This window comes from Callithrix jacchus, chromosome 12 (genome assembly GCF_049354715.1).
Source record: "Callithrix jacchus isolate 240 chromosome 12, calJac240_pri, whole genome shotgun sequence".
NCBI lineage: Eukaryota > Metazoa > Chordata > Mammalia > Primates > Cebidae > Callithrix > Callithrix jacchus.
Window position 1 is genome coordinate 26,917,876 of NC_133513.1, and position 20,752 is coordinate 26,938,627.

The window sequence follows — 20,752 nt, forward strand, 5'->3', positions numbered from 1 at the left end:
GCACGCTACAGATGCCTCTGAATCTTCATTTCCTCATCTCTAACATGGGAATCATAATACATGGTTATTAATAAAATGGAAGCTAATGTGTTTAAAATCACTTAGTTCATAAACTTTAATTTTTTTAAAAAAAAGGATATTAATAAATAGCAGTGCAGCAGTAGTCTCGTCCATTGTCCCAGTCTGAGCTGGCCTCTGTCTCTCATTGCGGAATATTTCCTACCTTCTCCTTCTCTCTCCTGACAGCTGCTTTTGCTGCTAATAAATCCTGCCGTGATATCACAGTGCGTTGTAGCAGCTGGCTCAGAGTCGAGACATCAACACATGAATCAGACAGGATGAGAGGGGGAGGAGGAGGCTAAAGACAGAGGCTCCAGCTACCTCGGTGACAAGGAATGGCAAGAAAAGGAGCAAGAGATTTTAATAAGATTAGGAGGGCTTGCTTTTCTGCCAGGTGAGGTGGGTTTAAACTTCTTCCTCTGTTCACTAACCAGTTTGTCTGAATTCGGCAGTTGCTTAAGGGAGAGGTAGCTAATTGGGAATTCGGCAACCAAAAGGAAAAGCTGCAAATGAGATGGGCCATCTGAGGTTCAGGCCAAAGAACAAAGGAAAGAAAGAGCGAGGGAGAGTGAACAAAAGGAGGGAAGGAGATAAAGAAGCACTATTCCCCTTCCTGACATGCCTGCCTTGGACACATTTCCAGCATGGTAGGCTTTCCAAGACTCACACTCAGGACACTGAGACAGGAGAACATTGCACTCCAGCCTGGGTAAGGAGAGCGAAACTCCGTCTCAAAAAAAAAAAAAAAGAATTAGTTTTCTAAAATTTGATGTTCATAAAAGTAAGTCCAATTCCACAGTGGCACTCAATATCATTCAAAATATGATTCCTTCTGAATCAATTCCCTCACCATCTCCAGACACCTCATCCCCATGTGTGCATAGAAAGATGTATAAACAGGCTGGGCATGGTGGCTCACACCTGTAATCCCAGCACTTTAGGAGACCAAGGTAGGCAAATCACTTGAGGTCAGGAATTAAAAACCACCCTGGTCAACATAGTGAAACCTTGTCTCTATTAAAAATACTAAAATTAGCTGGGTGTAGTGGTGGGTGACTGCAGTCCCAGCTATTCAGGAACCTGAGGCAGGAGAATCACTTGAACCAGGAGGTGGAGGTTGCAGTGAGCCGAGATCGTGCCAATGCACTCCAGCCTGGGTGACAGAGAGATACTCCGTCTTAAAAAAAGAAAGAAAGAAAAAAGATGTAGTAACAAAGAAAATTTAAGTGTTTACTCAGTGTCAGGTTCTGTATCTGCGTTCTTTCTTTTAGTCGTCTCAGCAAGTCTGGAATATGTCCCATTATTATCCTTATTTTCTCTACAATAAAACTGAGGCTTAACAATATCACAAGATTTTCTAAAATCACACATTTAGCATGAAGTTGAGCCCCACAGCCTAATAACAGAGACCATGCTAATGATTACCCAACGCATTTTTGTTGTTGTTTGAGACAAGGAGTCTCGCTCTGTCACCCTGGCTGGAGTGCAGTGGCGCAATTTCGGCTCATTGCAACCTCTGTCTCCCAGGTTCAAGCAATTCCCTGCCTCAGCCTCCTGAGTAACTGGAATTACAGGCATCCACCACCACTCCTGGCTAATTTTTGTGTTTTTAGTAGAGACAGGGTTTCATCAGCTTGGTCAGGCTGGTCTTGAACTGCTGACCTCATGATCAACCTGCCTCGGCCTCCCAAAGTGCTGGGATTACAGGCGTGAACCATACTTAATGCATTTTTTTAAACAATACTTTATGTTTGACTGTATGTATACCTTGCTTAGTATGTGTCAGGCTCTGCCCTAGACACCAGGGATAGAATGGTGAACAGTGCAGACGTACCAAGGCTATGCAGCTCTTCAAGATCAAACAAAGAAGCAAGCAGTAGAATGGGGATCCCAACCCCAGCCTTCAACTTTCAATTTTATTTTTATATTACACTCAGCTGTGTTCCAATTCACGTGTCTTCATATTCAAAGAGGCTGTTAACCTACCCAATCACCGCCACCTGGGGCCTGCAAAGCAAAGCAAATGGAGTTAGTAACTTTGTAAATCCGAATTTTCTGAGTCGGACCTCATCAGACTCAGGGAAATGCCATTCCCTGTTTTTCAGAGAAAGTAGAAATGTTATTACTCTCCTGGAGAAAGCATGAGGCTCAGGATATAATGACTGAAGTGTCATTTCTCCCTCTGTGTGATCTGGGCAGGATGACTTCCCTTCTTTTAGGTTCTCATCTGTAGACTGAAGATGGATGAGCTGGTTCCAAGGTTGCTTTAGCCTTTGTGGGAAGAAATCTATTTGCAGTCATTTCCTAAAACTATTAGTTCAAAATTCTTCAAGACAAAGAGTTTAAGGAAAAGTTAGGGAGACAAAGTTTGATGAACAGAAGCGCAGTCTTTTGAATTACTCTTACTCTGCCAATCTTTTAATATGCTGGATCACACCTTAAGGTATAAAATTAGCTGCAAAGTTCTCCTAAGGGGTTTAAAATTCAGAGCCCACTGGGAGGCTGAAGCCGGAGGATCACTTGAGGCCATGAGTTCAAGACCAGCCTCAACAACAAAGCAAGATTCTGTTTCTACAAACAAAATAAAATTAGCCTGGCAAGGTGGCACACACCTGTAACTCTAACTACTCAGGATGATGAGGTGGGAAGATTACTTGAGGTCAAGAGTTTGAGACCACTCTGGACAGCATAACAAGATACTTCTCCATTAAAAAAAATAAGAAATTTACTGTGCATGGGGGGTCATGCCTGTAATCCTAGCTACTCAGAAGGCTGAGGCAGGAGGATCACTTGAGCCCAGGATGTCCAGGCTGCAGTGAGATATGGTCACACCACTGCACTCCAGTTCCAGCCTGGGTGACAGAGTGAGACCATGTCTCTAAAATATAAAATAAAATAAATAAAATAAAATATAGACACCCAAGCTTTATCAGGAGAGAACATGCATGGGTAATAGTGTTGGTACATTCCTGCGGCTTCATTTAAGATAAATTCTTCTACGACAATCATCATTAGGTTTCTCTTCTCCAGAGTTTGGGTGCAGGGTAGGAGTTAAAAGCTTGAACTCACAAATCAGACAGAAAAGATCTGCGTGTAACTTTCATTTAACATCTCTTATCCTGTTTCTAAGTGGATATTTCTATGAGGATGATTACCTTCTTTGGGTATGATCAAACCAGTTTCTTTAAGTATAGCTTAGCCCATAGCAGAAAGGTAATGAGATGTTCAACTGACCAACAGGGAGGTCTGCAGAGTTAGTGATGTCCCTGAGTGCCTCAGAATATTGTCACACCGACTTAGTTCATTACCACATTCCAATATTAACATGCTGTCTTAAATGCAGAGAGACTCTGTTACTAATAACTAGTTTTATTTAGTACAATCTTGGCTCACTGCAACCTCTGCTCCCCAGATTCAAGCAATTCTCCTGTCTCAGCCCCCCTGAATAGCTGGCATTACAGGTGTGTGCTACCATGCCCAACTCTTTTTAGTAGAAATGGAGTCTCACCATGTTGGCCAGGCTGGTCTCAAACTCCTGACTTCAAGTAATCCTCCTGCCTCAGCCTGTCAAAGTGCTGGGATTACAGGCATGAGCTACCACGCCTGGCCTATTTAGCCCTTTCTAAGAGGACAGAGAGACAGAGAGATAGAAATGGAGGCAGGAGGCAGGAGGATTTTGCAGTGTGCTTGGCTGGAAAGCCAGCTAGGCAGTAAGCATGTAATGAGCTATCAGTTTCCTCAAGAACTATTGGTAATGACTCCTTATCCCCTCCCTTCTGGCTGGCTCTCCATTTTGATGAGGGCTGGGTGGTTAATACAAGAAAAAATCCTGGTCCTGTTTAGAAGGCATGCTTGCTGCTAAAGAACAGTGCAGAGGGCATGATGCTTATGAATGGAGTAGAAAGATATCCCACTCCACTAGCCCTGCTCCTCACATCAGCATCAGCTCCTTGATTGCGTACAAGCTCACAGCTCTAGTGGAGACCAGAGACTTGGAGGAGAGGCCAGGGACTCTGAGAACCAAATCGCATCACTTATTTATTTTCCCCAACCATTCGTGAAGAGTATTTAGCAAGTATATTTCCTGAAGGTGGTTCCTTGTGTAAGAAATCCCAACGGTGATTTAATTAAGCCTACATAAATGCTAAATGGGATTCAAACAGAATGGGATTTGCTGATTTGTATGTGTTGAAATAAATTCCTTGTTCTTTTCTAATTGAATACACTGAACACAGACTGTATTTGTTCTTTGTCCTGCAGCCACTTTAACAGGAGTGATAAATTGGAAATGTTATCTGGTTAGATATGCCAGTTGTTCTGAGAAATCACTGCCAGTGGTGAGAGAATGGAAGAGCTGAAAACATCTTTTTTCCAAAGTCATATGTCACAAATCAAAAAATATATTACGGAAGATTATGACCACTGCTGCCAAGGATACAGTGAATCAGGTACATCTTGTATACCCAGTAATGTTGAAAATTAATATATCCTTACTTAAAAAGAAATTTGGAGATGTTAAAAGAAAGCCGGAAGATTACCACCATGTTTCATGATTCTATCCCACATATGGCGGTCAATTCCAAAGAAATAACTACAACTTGGAAAAAAACTATACACATAAAGACATTCATTATGGTCTTAACTATAGCAGCAGAACAGATTTTTTTCTGTGAAAAAAAATCACAGAAAATATTTGCAAGAATTCCCAAACAGAAAATGATTACATCAGCTATGACACTTTCTCAGTGGAATATTATGCAGCACTTAATATGAAAATTGCTAAGATTATGTGGAAGAATACCTGCAGAATAATTTTAAGTTAAAAATAAACTAAATATACTTCTATGCTATAATTGCACTTTTTAAAAAATGTGACAGCAGGAAATATCTAGAATAGCCAAATTCATCGAGGCAGAAAGATAGGCATAGTGGTTGCCACAGGCTGGAGGAAGGAAAGAATGGGGAATGACTGCTAATGCATACAGGGTTTCCTTTTGGGGAGATAAAAATGTTCCGGAACAAGACACCAGTGATGGAACAGCAGTTATTTTCGGAGGATGGGATTATGTTTTTGAAATTTTCTGTAATATTGGTATTAGAGAATGGCAGAATCAGACAGTATCAGAATGCAGCCAGGAAGCCCAGGTGCTATGATTTCCCCAAACCCCATCCCTTTCTCTATCTACTGTAGATCTGGATATGCCAAACCTGGAAACTGAGGCAAAGCCACTGCAAAGGACTGGACTTATGAGAGCAAGAGCAGGGAGTGGGGGAAGAGGAAATGGTTCATGAGTACAAAAATATAGCTAGACAGAATGAATAAGATCTAGTATTTGATAACACAACAGGGTTATTGCAGTCAACGATTTACAGGACATTTTAAAATACAACTAAAAGAGTATAGTTTGTAACACAAAGACATGATAAACGCTTAAGGCGATGAATATAAAATGGACCCTGATGTGATTATTACACATTGTATGTCTGTATCAAAATATTTCATGTGCCCCATACATACATATACCTACTATGTACCCATACAAATAAAAAATTAAAAAATATATATAACAAAAAGAAGAAGGGGGAATAAACTAAGAAATTCATTATATAGGAAAAGGTTTAGTGCTTCAGAATTACCTTCATTCCTTGATCCTTATTCACTTTCTCCTCCTCACAGTGCACCATCATAATGCATTATAATATAGTAGTGTAGTATAGTTTTTGTCTGTTTTTGAACTTTATATAAGTGAAACCATATAATGGGTAATCCTTTGTGTTTAGCATCTTCCATGCAAAATTATATCGTTATCTACCTTGATGCACATATCAATAGTTCATTCATTTCTATTACATAATAATATATTCATAATACCATATGAATAAACCAGAGAAATGACCTGCTTTATGTTATTAAAGAATTTGTGGCTTCTGGTTTTAACCCCAACATGTAACAAGCTTGGAGGCCATCCGTCCTTCCACCACCACAAGAAAACAACTGAACTGGAAATCAATGACTTTTCTAAGATACATTAGAGATTTGAGATTGTAGGACATACTACCAACCTGAAAACTGGAAAAAGGCAAATACAGGGAGGAAGCAGATCAGCTTATCTGAAGCAGGGGCCCCTGGAACCAGTGATATGTAGGAATACCTAAACTGTACCTTTGATGACTTACTGGAAGCTGAGTGTGGATCATATTGGGAGCCTGGTTTGTGGGAGCCTGGTTTGTGGGAGCCTGGTTTGTGGGAGGACTCCACACTTCTGTGTTTTATCTCCAGGAGTCCCACTAGGTTCCCACAGTGAAGATAAGAGAAAACAGTGGAAAATAATCCCTCATATTTGTCCAAGGGAAGAGAAAGTAATTATTCTGAAATAAGCCCATGGGTTTGTCCATAACAAAGATCTACCCAGGAAGTGAAAATACTTTACCAGTTTCCTACCCCAAGTGAAGAAAAAGAAGAAATGAAGGCATCTTAGAGGTAACAGACTCCCAAAAGACTAAAACTTAATTATAGGATTGTAGATTACTTCACCTTTTCCCAGACATTACTGCATTATAACAGTGGATTACAGCTAAAAGAGCTATAAGGCTTAGATTTATTTAAGAAGGAGTTTCTAGGGAAACCCAGAAACAACCAGGGAGACAAAACCAAATCACACTAAAGTAAATGTGAGCCTCTGACACCTACAACTGTATCAAATGGTAAACATAACCTAACTCCTATCCAGATATACAGAAAATTTTAGTAAATGCTTATTCACTTTTGTTATTATCATCCAAATACATCATGTTCAGTTCAACATAAAATCACAAAACATGTGCAAAGGCAAATAAAAACACAGTCTGAAGAGAAAAAGCGAGCATACAGACCAGACTTAGATATGGAAGAGATTTGGGGATTATCAAGCCAGGCATTTAAAATAACTACATATATGCTAAGGGCTCTAATGGAAAAAGTAAACAACATGTAGGATTAGATGGATAATGTAAGAAAATAGATGGAGACTCTAAGAAAAAATTAAAATGAATTGCTAGAAATTAAAATAATCACATCACAAATGAATGACTCTTTGATGACCTCATCAGTTAGTTGAAGAAAAAATTAGTGCACTGGATGTATTGCCAATAAAAATTTCCTCAACCAAAATGCAAACAAAAGATAAACAGGTTGGGCACAGTGGTACACACCTGTAATTAACAGGCCAGGCATGGTGGCTCTACTTTGGGAGGCTGTGGCAGGCAGATCACTTGAGGTCAGGAGTTCAAGACCAGCCTGGCCAACATGGTGAAATTCTGCCTCTACTATAGATACAAAAATAATCTGGGTGTGACGTTGTGTGCCTGTAGTCTCAGTTACTTGGGAGGCTGAGAAAGGAGAATTGCTTGAACCTGGGAGGCAGAGGCTGCAGTGAGCCAAGATCACACCACTGCACTCCAACCTCCAACCTTGGCAACACAGTGAAGCTCTGTCAAAAAAAAAAGAAAAAAAAGAATAGCCAAGAACTGCGAGACAATTTCAAGAGGTATAATGCATATGAAGTGGGAATACCAGAAAAAGAAAGAAAGTAGCAGAAAAATTATTTGAAGTAATAATGATTAAAAATCTTCCAAAATTAACGACAGAACTTGAGCCACAGGCATAATCATCTCAGAAAACAACAACCAAAATCAATATCAAAATATCTACCTAGACATGCCATATTTAAACTGAAGAAAACCAAAGAGAAATCGAAAGGCTTAAAAGAAGCCAGAGGGAAAAAATCAACCACCTTCTCTACAGAGAAACGAGAATAAGAATTACAACAGACTTCTCATCAGAAACTATGCAAGCAAGAAGAGAGTGAAGCAAGATCATCAGTGATGAAAAAATATTACTCCACCAACATACACAATTGTGTCAAGTTAAATTTTTTCTCAAAAGGAAAGGAGAAGCAGATGTTCTCAGACAAGCAAAACTGAGGATATTTGTTGTGAGCAGACTTGCTTGCAGCAAATGTTCAAAGAAGTGGCTCATACCTGTAATCCCAGAACTTTGGGAGGTTGAGGCAGGGGGATCACTTGAGGTCAAGCGTTCCAGATTGACCTGGCCAAAATGGTGAAACCCTGTCTCTACTAAAAGTACAAAAATTAGCTGGGTGTGGTGGTGCACACCCATAATTCCAGCTACTTGGGAAGCTGAGGCACAAGAATTGCTTGAACCCAGGAGGCAGAGGTTGCAGTGAGCTGAGATTGTGCCACTGTACTCCAGCTTGGGCAACAGAGTGAGATCCTGTCTCAAAAAAAAAGAAAGAAGGAAGGAAGGAGGGAAAGAAGGAAGAAAGAATGGAAGGAAGGAAGGAAGGAAGGAAGGAAGGAAGGAAGGAAGGAAGGAAGGAAGGAAGGAAGGTTGGTTCTCCAGAGAAAACAAAAATGATAAGAAAGAATAATAGAGCAATAATCAGTGAAGAGTAAATGAAATATTTTATTTTTGTTATTTCTAGTTGATCTAAAAAGATAACTATTCAAAGTAATAATAGCAACAATATATTGGTTGAGTACAGCAGATGAAATGAACAGGCTGATATAATAGGAGATAAGAGGAATGAATTGGGAATGCTGTGGTATAAGGTACCTTCACTACCTATGAAGTAGAGAGGTGTCATTTAGAAGTATAATTTGATTATTTTAAAATGTATATTACACTCAAAAGCAGCCACTGTTTTATCAATATATAATAATTGTACATTTTTTGGAGGTACATGTAATGTTTTGTTACCGGTATAAAACGTGTAACATTGCACCACATGTGCCCTAATACCATGTACCCTGACACAAATCAGGGTGATGAGAATATCATTACCTCAAACATTTATCTTTTCTTTGTGTTAGGAGCATCATAGTTTTTCCCTGGTAGCTATTTTGAAATATACAATCAATTATTGTTAACTATTATTTCCCTACTCTACTATTTAATAGCAGGACATAGTTTTTCTATCTAGTTGTGTTTTTGTACCTGCTAACTTCTTTTTATCCCCCACACGTCATCCCTCTGCCACATATAATTGATATGTTACCAGAAGAGAGAATATGGAGTTATATCGAATGTTCAGTCGAAACCAGCAAAGGCAGAAAAAGGAGAGAGGATAAGAAAGAAAGAGCAATGAATAGAAAAAGCTACAAACGTGATAGGTATCAATCCAACTATATCAATAATAAACTTAAATGTGAACAGTTTAAATATACCAGTTAAAAGACAGAGACTGTCACAGTGGATTATTTTTAAAACAAATCCAAGATCTATCTATGTGTTCTCTATAAGAACCCCCTTTTAAATATAAATACACAGATAGATTAAAAGTAAATGCATGGAAAAAGATATACCATTCTAACACATTAACACTAATCAAAATAAACCTGGAGGATCTATATTAATTTCAATCAAACCAGACGTTAGAGCAAATAAAATTGTCAGAGGGAAAAAGCAGCATGGCATAATGATAAAGGAACCAATTTTCCCAGAAGACATAACAGTCTTTAAGGTGTATACAACTAACCACAGAGCATCAAATTGCATGAGGCCAAAATAGGTAGAACTGAAAGGAGAAATAGATAAATTCACTATTAAAACTGGAGACTCCAACACCCATCTGTTAGTAATTGACAAACCTATCACATAAAAACATCAATGAGGATACCGCTGAACTGAATGACACCATCAGTAACTGAATCTAATTAATATTTATAGAGTACTCCATCCAATACAGCAGAATACACTCTTCTCAAGCTCATACAGAAAATTCACCAAATAGACTACATTCTGGGCTGTATAATACATCTTAACAAATTTAAGAGTGTGCCATCAAATAGCAATCAAATTAAATTAGAAATCATTAATAGAAAGATAGCCTAAAAAATCCCCAAATACTTGAAAATTAAATAACACATTTCTAAATTATACAAGAGTCAAAGAAGTCTCAATATAAATTTTAAAATATATTTTATAAACATTTAAATATATACTAAATGAAATGATAATATTAAAATATCGGGACACAGTGAAACAGTGCTTAGAATGAAATACAGAGCATTGAATATGTATTTTAGAAAACAAAAAAGATCAAAATCAATCATTTAAGCTTCTACCTTGGGAAACTAGATAAATAAGAACAATATAAACCTAAAGCCAACAGAAGAAACTAAATAATAAAAATTAAAACAGAAAATGGTAAGATTGAAAACTGGATGTTAATAGAGAAAATCAGTAAAACCAAGATCTGTTTTTTAAAAAAGTCAATAAAACTATAAACCTCTCGTCAAACTAACCAAGAAGACTTAGAGAAGACAGAAATTACTAATATCATAAATGAAAGAGGGACCATGATGATTGAACCCATGGGTGTTTAAAGGAGAATAAAGGAAATTATGAATACCTCCATGTCTCCAAACTTGACAACTTAGATAAAACTGAAGCAGGGTATTTCCCTGAGCCCTTCCCGGGACATGCAAAGGGTGCCTAGTTTATTCAGCCTGCAGTACTCAGCTCCCTGTGGGAGAGACCATACAAGCAAACAAGGCAGGAATTGCTGCCCGCAGGGGCAAACTCCACTCACTTGGACCTGCTGGACTTCCCTCTTGTGGGAGGGAGCACACAGGTGAGCAGGCGCAGGGTCCAGGGCTAGCTTTTGGGGCTGGCAGGAGTGAACTCCATACAGGTGCCCATGGTAGCACTGGCAGAGAGGTGCCTGTGTCCCCTGAAACCCCAGAGAAAGTGTTACAGTGCTCTTTTAGCTCTGTTGTCTACAGGTGGCTTAAACGTTATCAGCTCAGTATACCCTCTACCTTTTCACGTGAGGCAGTTGCCTTCCGTCAGTGAAGGCAAAGTGTCAGTGTGACAGCCTTTTGCATCCACACTTGTGGTATCGGAGCTCTTGTCTGGCATCCAGGAGAAATGAGGTCACACAAAGGAATCAAATGATGGTAAATGTGGGGGATTTTATTGCCAATGAAAGTGGTTCTCAGAGGGAAGGGGAGCTCTAAAGGGAATATGGTGGGAAAGTTATCTTTCTTGAAGTCCAGCTGTCTCCAGCCAGATTCTTCTCTGAAGTTACGTCATCAGGTTGTCCCTCTGAAATCAAGCTGCTTCTCTCTGACGTACAACCATAGCCTCCAACGTCCAGCTGCTTTTCTTCTCTGCCAGCTGAGTCTGGAGTTTGTATTGGCACAGAAGTGGGAGCAGGGTGGGCCATGGGTGGATTTGGAAAAGGCAGTATTCAAGTAGGAAAAGAGATGTTAGTTCTCACTTTGGGCTACGGTTTCAGGCTTTTCAGCTTGAGGATGGGCCCTTGCCGGGGACCCACCCTCTTCTGCCCATAATTTCCCTGATTTCCGTTCCTATCAAAATCAATCAATTCCTTGAAAGATACAAGCTCCCAAAGCTCATACAAAAATAAACAGATAATCTAAATAGGTCTATATCTATTAAATACAATTGTTTTTTTGTTAATAATCTTCCTGAAATAAAAAATCCAGGCACAGATAATTCCATTGCTTAATTGTACCGAACATCTAGGGAAGAAATTGTATCAATTTTTTACAATTTGTTCAACAAGATAGAAGCAGAGGAAATACTTTTGAACTCATTCTATGAAACCAGCATTACCTTATACCAAAATCAGATAATGACGTTATTTATTTATTTATTTATTTATTTTTAATTTTTTATTGGATTTTAGGTTTTGGGGTACATGAGCAGAGCATGCAAGACAGTTGCGTAGGAACACACATGGCAGTGTGCTTTTCTTTCCTTCTCCCCTTCACCCACATTTGGCATTTCTCCCCAGGCTATCCCTCCCCACCTCCCCCTCCCACTGGCCCTCCCCTTTTCCCCCCAATAGACCCCAGTGTTTAGTACTCCCCTTTCTGTGTCCATGTGTTCTCATTTTTCATCACCCGCCTATGAGTGAGAATATGCGGTGTTTCATTTTCTGTTCTTGTGTCAGTTTGCTATTCATCCCTGTTTCCCATGAATATAGAGGTAAAACTCCACAACAACTTAGAAAAGAGAATCAAAAATATATACAAATAATTACGTGGCACAAACAAGTAGGGCTTATTCTAGGCTTGCACAGCTGGTTCAATATTAAAAATCAATTAATGTAGTCAATCATATCAACAAGTCAAAAACTAAAATTATATGATTATATTAATAGATGAAGAAAAGTATTTGACAAAATCTAACATCCATCCAAAATATAAACTCTCAAAATACTAGGAAAAGAGCAACACTTTCAAACTTCCTCAACTTGATAAAGAAAATTATCTACAAAAAGCTACAGCTAATTTCATACATAATGGTAAAAAACTTGATACTTTCACCCCAATATCAGAAATAAGGAAATATGTGTCCTCTTGCCATTCCTTCTCAACACTATCCCAGAATTTGTGGCCAATGGAATGCCATAAGAAAAGAAAAGAGGCATACAGGTGGGAAGGAAGCAGTGAATTATCTTTGTTTGCAGAGTATGTTATTGCCTATGGAGAAAATCCCAAAGAACTGACAAAAAAGTTCAGAACCAGGTGATTATAGCAAAATCAAAGAATATAAGATCATTATACAAACATTAATTTGCCCCCCAATATGGTAGCAATGAGCAACTGAAATTTGAAATTAAAATATAATTTGCACCAGCACCAAAAAAAAAAAAAAACTCACAAAATATGTATAGGATCTATATGAGAAAAACTATAAACTCTGATGAATGACATCAAAGAAGATTTAAATAAATAAAGAGGTGTTACATTTCATCGGTGGAAAGACGTGACATAGTTAAGATATCAATTCCTCACAACTTTACAATCTGTAGACTCAGCACAATTGCAATCAAAGTATCACCGAGTTATTTTGTGAATATTGACAAAACGATTCAAAACTTTACACAGAAAGGCAAAAGAAACAATTACATAACACAAGACTGAAGAAGAACAAAGTCAGAGAATTAACAATATCTGACATTAGACTTACCGTAGAATGACAAAAATCATGTTATCAAGGTATTGGTGAAAGCATAGACGAATGATAAATGGAACGGAATAGAGTACCCAGACTCAGACCCACACAAATACAGCCAACTCATATTTGACAAATGAGCAAAGACAACACAATGGAGAAAGGATAGTCTTTCAAGAAATGGTACGGAAACTTTTGGATTTTGGTATGCAAAAAAAAACCTTTTATAAAAATTAGCTCAAAAACGATGTTACACATAAATTGCAAAATCACAAAACTTCTATAAGGTAATGTAAGAGAAAGCTGAGGTGACCCCGGGTTTTAAGTTTTTAGATTCAACACCAAAAGCACACTCAGTGAAAGAAACACAAGTCATATTATCTGTTAAAGAAATTTCATCCAAAATGTACAAAGAACACTTAAAACTCAACAATAAGAAAACAAATAACCTGATTAAGAATGAACAAAATATTTGACAGACACCTGAAAAAGATATATAGACAGCAAATAAGCACACAAAAGATACTCAGTCCCATATGTCATTAGGAAATCACAAATCAAGACAAAAGTAAGATACTACTCTACACCTGTTAGAATGGATAAAACCAAAAAAATACTCACAACACCAAGTACTGGCAAGGATGCAGAGAAACAACACTTACTTGCTACTGGTGGGGATTCTAAATGGTGCAACCATTTTGGAAGACAGCTTGCAGTTTCCTGCAAAGCTAAACATAGCCTCATCATATAAGTGCAGCAATCGCACTCCTAGGTATTTACCACAAAGAGCTGAAATGTATGCATGCACAAAAACCTGCAACGTGAGCGTTTATAGCAGCTTTATTTGTAATAGTTGAAGTCTGGAAGCAACCAAGATGCTCTTCAGTAGGTGAATGAATAATCTCTGGTATGTCCATACAATGGACTATTATTTGGTGGCTAAAATGAAATGAACTATCAACACACAAAAAGACATGGAGGAAACTTAAATGTATTTTGCTCAGTGAAGAAGCCAGTCTAAAAAGCCTTCAAATTATATGATTCTAACTAGACGACATTTTGGAAAAGACAATACTGTAGAGACAGTAAAACAGTCAGTGCTTGCCAGGGGCTTGGTGGAAGGGCACGTGCACAACTCCTATAGTAACAACTGCTAAAAGCAAGCTCACAGGCAAAAATTACAAAATAAATTATATTTAAGTCAACATGAAGTCTGGGAGAATTTACTATGAGAGGGAGAGAAGGGATGAAGCATTGGAAACTTTCTGGGTGGAGAAACTATCCTTTGTAATACCTTAAAGGTGACTGCATATCATTAGGCATTTGTCAAAACCCATAGAAAGAGACAACACAAAGAAAGGAACATAATGTAAACTAAGGACCCTAGTTAATAATATGGAAGAATTGTAGCAAATATGCCACACCAATGCAAGACGTGAACAGTAGGAGAACTGGTATGCTGAAAGTAGAGAGTAGGGGTGGGTGCATACATGGAATTCTGTAGTTTCTGCTCAATATTTCTGTATGTCAAAAAGTGTACTACACTTTGGGAGGCCGAGGCTGGTGGATCACGAGGTCAAGAGATCGAGACCATCCTGGTCAACATGGTGAAACCCCGTCTCAACTAAAAATAAAAAAAAATTAGCTGGGCATGGTGGCGCATGCCTGGAATCCCAGCTACTCAGGAGGCTGAGGCAGGAGAATTGCCTGAACCCAGGAGGCGGAGGTTGCAGTGAGCTGAGATCGCGCCATTGCACTCCAGCCTAGGTAACAAGAGCAAAACTCCCTCTCAGAAAAAAAAAAAAAGTGAACTAAAACTGAAGCCCACATAAAAATAAAAGATACAATTAGCTGAATGCAAACTATGGTCTAAGCACAGCAGTTAAAAAAAAAAAGGAAGTCTATTCATTTTTTTAAAGCTTGTCAAGGCTGTCAAAAGTAATCTATACCTTATTCCTGATAAGAGATGCCATCGGTAGGTTGGGGTGAAAAATTCTTAGAACTGCGACCTTCCTTCTAATTTGTTAATATTTCTTTTTTGTAGTTTTATGGGTACTTTAGCTGTCTTTTTGTGTCTTTTCTCACCTGGTGACAAAGAGCAGCAATATTCATCCCTATCAGTTTGGCAGTCTGTGTGACATTTGATGGGACAACTTACAGAGTATGGTGGTGCTTGTATTTCTGGAGTCAGTCTTCCTGGCTTCAGTTTCAGCCCCACAATTTAGCAACTCTATGAGTCTGAGTTTTAACAAATAACATAGAGGAAATGTTAGTATTTACCTAAAAGACTGTTGTAAGGATTAAATAAACTAATCTCTAGTTCCCATTAGATGTGTTCAATAGATGTGAGCTGTTATTTTTATTATTTATATTAGTCTTACCCAATGCTCACATCAAATAGGGGAAAGATGAAAGATTCCAGCTCAAATTATTTCTGGACTGTCAAAGTACATGAAAGCAAAACTAAGATAGGATGCTTAGAAGTGGTGGAAATACAGCCTAGAGGAAAAACAGGAGAGAAATACAGGTCAGGATGGCTTGAAATCTCCTCTGCCCTTGATCTGGGCACCCAATATAGCTCACCTGCAATCCCTTTAACAAGCCCCTTCTGTAAACTTGACCCTGACCTTGTGCCCTCCTGGGCAGAAAATAGTGATAAAATCTGAGGTTTAACCTTTAAGGTTCTTGGTGACTCCTGGCCTGAGTCTCCACCTCTTGAACCTGAAATCAGGAAGGGTCAAGACCCTGATTATTTCTTGTGCTCTCTCTTTCTGTCTCTCAATGTTTATATTTTGCTCCACATGCCTGGGGCCCATCAAAGGGAGAGGAACATGTTCAGAAAATAAAAAGCAATACCGTCCTATGCTTTGCTGGCTAGAAGCTATTTATATAATATAATCTGGTTTCTTCTCTTTGGGGAACTTAAGGCACAGAAATTGCTTTCCCTCAAGTCTTAATATCACAGGACTCAAAAGAGACCCAGAAGAACTTTGTGGGACCATGTTTCCCTCCACGGACATGTTACCAAATAGTTTCTTTCCCTTCATGTTTGAAACTCGCTTCTTCAATCAAAATGCCAAAAACAACTTCAGACGTACTGATACTCTGTTGCCTCAGGCTGTGACATGTGGCTCTTGCTAAATTCTTTTCTCGCTCTCATCCTCGCTAGGCTGCATTTGTAACCAAGCCCTAGTCCTTCTCATCGCATCTTGCCGGAATGAAGAAGAGCCGATCTCTCCAGTCCCTGGTATTCCCCTTACACTGCTCACATTTATTGCTCAATAAACCACAAAAATCCTTTTGTAACCCTCATTCTTCTCCTCTCTTCCCCCTTTCACTATTGAATTTAAAACTCATGCATTAGGCATGTGCTTTATATTTGTGTCACCTCTCTAAATTGTAGTGCAAAAAAGAGGAAGAAAAGGCATCTGCTCAAATTGACATTTCCATCTTGGCTCACTCATTTGAGAGTGGCAGGCTATAATTTGCCAACAGGTTCACATCCAAATGTATAGGTTCGTGCTGACATCAGGTGCTTTTTCCACCATCGCCGTCTCTAGCTCACGCATGCTACACAGGAGGCCACGCTTAAGTCAGCAGATATTGCAGGGAAACACAAGAAAAATAAAAGCAGAAAAGCGCTTGATTTCCCTAAGCCTCTTCATGCACCAAACACAATGATATACTTAGGTGTATTTGGAGCAGGTGGGTGGGTCAGAGCATGCGTTGGAATGCTGTGTTGGTGGAGAAAAGTGGGTTTTCTCTTACATGTACTCAATCTGGTGCAAACACACTTAACCTTTGACACTATGAGTAAACAGACTTTGTAACCAGGGAAACCAGGATCAGCTCCTGGCTCTGAAGACCCAGACCAAGGTGAGAGAGGAAACAGCTCGCCGCTGCTTTCAGTGGCTTTTCCCTATCCAGTTCTGTCCATTCCCCAGCCAGAGCAAGGTCTACTTACTATTAGGTTGGTAATATGTGGCAAAAAAAAAAAAAAAAAACAGCACACAATTACTTTTGCACCAACCAAATAACTTGTACATTGTCTGGCCAAGAAGAAAACGTGTTTATTACTTTGCCTTTTCTCTTTCTGTTTCTTTTCTCCCTAATGCTTCTTGCATCCTCCTCCTTCCATCTGGATTCGATTTTCTTCTTGCTGGGTGATAGCCTTTAGAGGTTCTCTCAGCAAGCGTCTCTTTGGTAGTAAATTCTCCTAGTCTTTAAGTGATCTTTAATATAATTTATTTTGTAATTTTTGCCTGTGAGCTTGCTTTCAGCAGGAATTGGTATTACAGCAGTCGTGCATGCACCTAGGTTTAGAAGGACTCCTACTATCTGGTTTCATGGTTGTCTCTGCAGAGGTTTCTCACTTCCTGGCTAGCTTTTACATTAATTTCGTGGCTGGACGTTTCTACCCTGTGTGAGGAGGTACAACTCAGGCTTATCAACTACATACACCTCTTGCAGTTCCAGGGTTCTAATATTTCATGAGTCACTATTTCCACCAGTGATTCAGGCAGACATTGACTTCTGGGCTCTGTCCTGGGGCTGGAAGGAAGTTTCTCCTCCCTGTTTGCAGAATTAGCATTTGTTTCCTGGTGCCTTACCTTATCCAGGGATCTTCATTCCTTTGTGTAACCTCAAGAGGGGCTACAGCCTTGAAGACAGTTACTTTCCAAGAACACTACAATCCCAGCCCCAGAGGGCCAAATTCTGTTCTCCGCTGAACCTGGGAAGCCTCTCATCATCTCTAGATTACCTGAGGGTCACCCTTTTTAACTTGGACCTCAGATTATATTTTATTAAATTAAAATTGTTCTATTTAGTAATTTTAGACCTTACAGCATAGGGAAGGTTTTGCATAAGGTTTTATTTTGCTTTATTGACTAGGAGTTCTGCACTCACTTTTCTGTTCCTGTTTTTTCAACTTTTGTTTGTTCCATTGAAGCTTGGGACAATATCCCAGTTTGCGACTGTGCTATTTACGGACTCTCTTACCTGTCAGGACTCCGCCAGTGATGGGCTTCAGACTCTCATTGCATTGATGCTATGAAATCAGAGAACCCCAGCCGGACATGGTGGCTCACACTTGTAATCCCAGCACTTTGGGAGCCCAGGCAGGTGGATCATGAAGTCAGGAGTTCAAGACCAGCCTGGCCAAGATGGTGAAATCCTGTCTCTTCTAAAAATACAAAAATTAGCCCGGTGTGGCGGTGGGTGCCTGTAATCCCAGCTACTCTGAAATGAGAATCGCTTGAACCCAGGAGGTAGAGGTTGCAATGAGCCGAGATTGCGCCACTGGACTCCAGCTGGGGCGACAGAGTAAGACTCTGTCTCAAAAGAAAAGAAAAATGAAAAGAAAAGGAGGAAAGAAGGAAAGGAAAGGAGAAAAGAAAAGAGAAAAAAGAAAAGAAATCAGAGCTCCAAAGACATTTTGAACAACACTTATTTGGGGAACCGAGATCTCTATGCAGGTTCATGAGCACACAGTTGAGCTCTGACCTTTACCAAGTCTGATTCTGGTCCCATGGGCAGCTACTCAAAAATGAGAGAAAAGAAAATAAGATGAGGTGGCTGCACATGGATTTGAATGTCCAGCATTTGGGGGCTGAACATGGCTAGCATGTGTTATATCCCTATTTTAGTGCGCACTGTTTTTTGTTTAATCCAATGCTTCTCTCCCTTTCCTTCCTTCCCTCCCTCCCTTTGTCTCTCTCTCTTTCTCTCTCTTTTGATGGAGTCTTACTCTGTCTCCCTGGCTGGAGTGCAGTGGTGCGATCTCGGCTCTCAGCCAGCCAAGTAGTTATAGGCACCTGCCACCACACCCAGCTAATTTTTGTATTTTCAGTAGAGACGGGGTTTCAACATCTTGGTCAGGCTGGTCTTGAACTCCTGACATCGTGATCCACCCGCCTCAGCCTCCCAAAGTGCGGGGATTACAGGTGTGAGCCACCTTGCCAAGAAATGTGTTTTTGTTATCACTGTCTTTGGCAACAAAAAGAGTGAGTCAGTCTTCACAGCCCAGAGTGGAAAGAAAACAATAATCAGATATCAGAACTAGGAAATAATATCTTAACAGCCAACCTGAGGAAAAATGCTTTTTGTTTAGAGACGCCTTAATGACCAGGAAACATAAGGTTGCCATCTTTGCCTCTTACCAACATGGTCAGTACACTTGAACGTTTAGCAAATATTGCTCTGAAAAAAACTTGCTGGTTCGGGTGATATTATAAGACAAGTACCACATAAATCCAGGAAGGACAAGGAAAGAGGCTTCTGAAAAAAGGATGGGGATTGGCGGCCAGGCGCAGTGGCTCAAGCCTGTAATCCCAGCACTTTGGGAGGCCGAGGCAGGTGGATCACGAGGTCAAGAGATCGAGACCATCCTGGTCAACATGGTGAAACCCTGTCTCTACTAAAAATACAAAAATTAGCTGAGCGTTGTGGTGTGCACCTGTAGTCCCAGCTACTTGGGAGGCTGAGGTAGGAGAATTGCCTGAACCCAGCAGGCGGAGGTAGCGGTGAGCCAAGATTGCGCCATTGCACTCCAGCCTGGGTAACAAGAGCAAAACTCCCTGTCTCAAAAAAAAAAAAAAAAAAGGATGGGGATTGGCAAGTAGCATATGCCTCCTGTCTCTGAGAGGTGTCCTGTCTGGTAGCAGAGGGTCAGACAAAACTGTTTCAAAGCCTGTTTTCCCTACAGCAGCCTGTAGCATCCATGATTTTTGGAAGAGAAAGGACATTTCTCCTGGATGTTAGCTTTCTTGTCTTTCCCCCAGGCATCTCCCAGTGTAGGGAGGGAGCTCTTCTATTTGTTGAGTGCTTAATCTCTGCCAGGCAGGAGTTCTATCTATTTTTAACACATCTGACAGAGTGATCTTTTAAAAGTAAAATTAGATCATTCTATTCTCCTTTAAAAACTATTCAAGGGGTATTTACTTTTCACTCAGAAAGATTCAATTTTGTATCTTCATGTACTTGTTCTGATCACTGTTCTCTCACCTGTTCCGTCACTTATAGCGGCTGCCCTCCTCAATCGGGTCCAGCCTCTTTCTGTCTCTTGACATCTTCCAGCTCATTTCACCCCAGGGCCTTGGTGCCTGCTGTTCCATTGGGCTGGGACACTTTTTTCCTATATTCTCATCTGGTTGGCTCCTTAAAATCATTGAATCTCAGCTCAACTCAAATTTTATTTACTCAGAGAAGCTGGACCTGACGTTGCCCTGTCAGAATAGCCCTTCCCGTCACAAATCACATTAGCCTGTTTTATTTTCATCATGGCCATCTCCACTGTCTGCAATTATGGTCTTCATTTATTTATTTCCCATCTCTCTTCTCCACTATAATGTAAGTACCATAAGAATAGGGGGTTTTGACGATCTGATTCACCATGGCATCTCCCATGCCTAGAGCTGTTCTGGTCCTTAGTAAGTCTAGCGGCTGAAAACACGGCCTTTGTAGCCAGTTGTCCTGGGTTCAAATCCTAACAAAGCTATGTGACCTTTCTCCTGTTGCCAAATATCTCCGTGTCCTCACTTTTAAAATGGTAATAGTAGTAATGATTCTTATTTCATAGAATTGTTTAAGGATTGAAGGAGTGAATGCATATAAAGTGCTTTGAACAGCACCTGGTACATCGTAAGCACCCAAGAAATATGAGTTATTAGGCCGGGTGTGGTGGCTCACACCTGTAATCCCAGC

At 39.8% G+C, this 20,752-nt stretch overlaps 1 long non-coding RNA gene across 1 annotated transcript; it reads left to right on the plus strand.

Annotated features, from left to right (window-relative positions):
- The first annotated feature begins 331 nt into the window (after positions 1 to 331).
- LOC144578814 (uncharacterized) lies at positions 332 to 16,354 on the plus strand. The gene is made up of 4 exons (XR_013525248.1): positions 332 to 459; positions 4,321 to 4,508; positions 5,977 to 6,202; positions 16,218 to 16,354. It is a non-coding gene; the product is annotated as an uncharacterized LOC144578814 (long non-coding RNA).
- Positions 16,355 to 20,752: the final 4,398 nt, after the last annotated feature.